We start from the raw sequence: 1417 nt of genomic DNA, 5'->3' as shown, positions 1-1417 counted from the left end.
TATCCAAACTATTTAGTTTAATTCACACCGACGTTTGGGGTCCCTCGCCGGTCCCTTCTCTAAATGTCCATAGATATTACATTATCTTTATAGACGACTGCTCTAGATTTTGCTGGCTATACCTCATGAACGCTAAAAGTGAAAGCTTCCTAAAATTTAAACACTTATACAACATGATTCAAACACACTTTCACTCCCCCATAGCCACACTTCGTTCGGATGAGGGAGGCGAATACACAAGCCAGGAATTCAAAAATTTTCTGCTATCTCACGGAATTAAACATGAATTCAGTTGTCCCTACACTCCGGAACAAAATGGAGTCTCGGAACGAAAACACAGGCATCTGGTTGAGACAACCCGCACTCTACTTCATGCCGCAAACTTCACACCTAATTTCTGGGCCGATGCCATTCAAACAGCCAACTATCTCATTAACAGATTACCCACATCGTCCCTCAATAATTAGATTCCATATCACCGTCTGTTGACCTCATTTTTGTGTGAGGTCACTAAGATCCTTCCAGAATCCAGATCCAATCCTAGACCCTAGGATCTACTTAGACTTTAGGATCCTTTCTAGAGCTAAACCTTAGGATCCTTCTAGATCCAAGACCTTAGGTCCTACTCTAGAGCTTAGGATTCTTCCATATCCAAATCCTAGAACTTTTCTAGATCCTAGATCCTAGAACCCCTCTAGATCTTAGGACCAATCCAGACTCAAATCAATCCCCACCTTTGATCAACTCCAACCTCAAATCAATCCATACCTTTGATCAACTCCAACTTCAAATTAATCCCTACCCTTAATCAATTCAAATCTTAAACTTCATTCAATTCAAATCCAAATTATTTCAAACTTTGACTCAATCCACTTGAGAATCCAAGTTTCAACCTAGACTTTGATCCCACCTTTAATCTAGCTTTGACCTTATCCATCCATTAACAATCACAACATGATTGTAAATGATTTGGATACTTCAATACTAATCATTCAAACTTAAAATCCATTCCAAATCCAGAAGTCTAGACTCAAATCCTAAGTCTTAAGGCCCTGTCCTAAAGACCCTTTTCAAAGAATTTTCAAACATTTCAAAACCCAGCCAAATGGTCTCTGATTCAGGGTCTATCACTTGAAAAGTGGTAAGACATGTCTCTAGAGGTTACCCTCCAACTTTGAGCTCATTCTGAGGTCTCTAACCCCAGAATCTGAATTAAAATCCAAAGGCTGTAAAACCTTCAAATATTTACAGCCTATGCCACTGGACCTGTCACTTTAAAGATTCTGACCCTAGAGACTTCACCAAAGCCTTTAGTCACTTCCAGACTATTAATCTTGATATGTTGATCAATAAACTGTATCTTTCTGGACTTATTCCAGCCCCTAGTGGCCTTAAGCCCAAAATGACCAAAATACCC

This window comes from Dendrobium catenatum, unplaced genomic scaffold (genome assembly GCF_001605985.2).
Source record: "Dendrobium catenatum unplaced genomic scaffold, ASM160598v2 fragScaff_scaffold_1557, whole genome shotgun sequence".
Lineage (NCBI taxonomy): Eukaryota > Viridiplantae > Streptophyta > Magnoliopsida > Asparagales > Orchidaceae > Dendrobium > Dendrobium catenatum.
The sequence above is the reverse complement of the archived record's forward strand: the minus strand, read 5'-3'. Positions refer to the sequence as shown.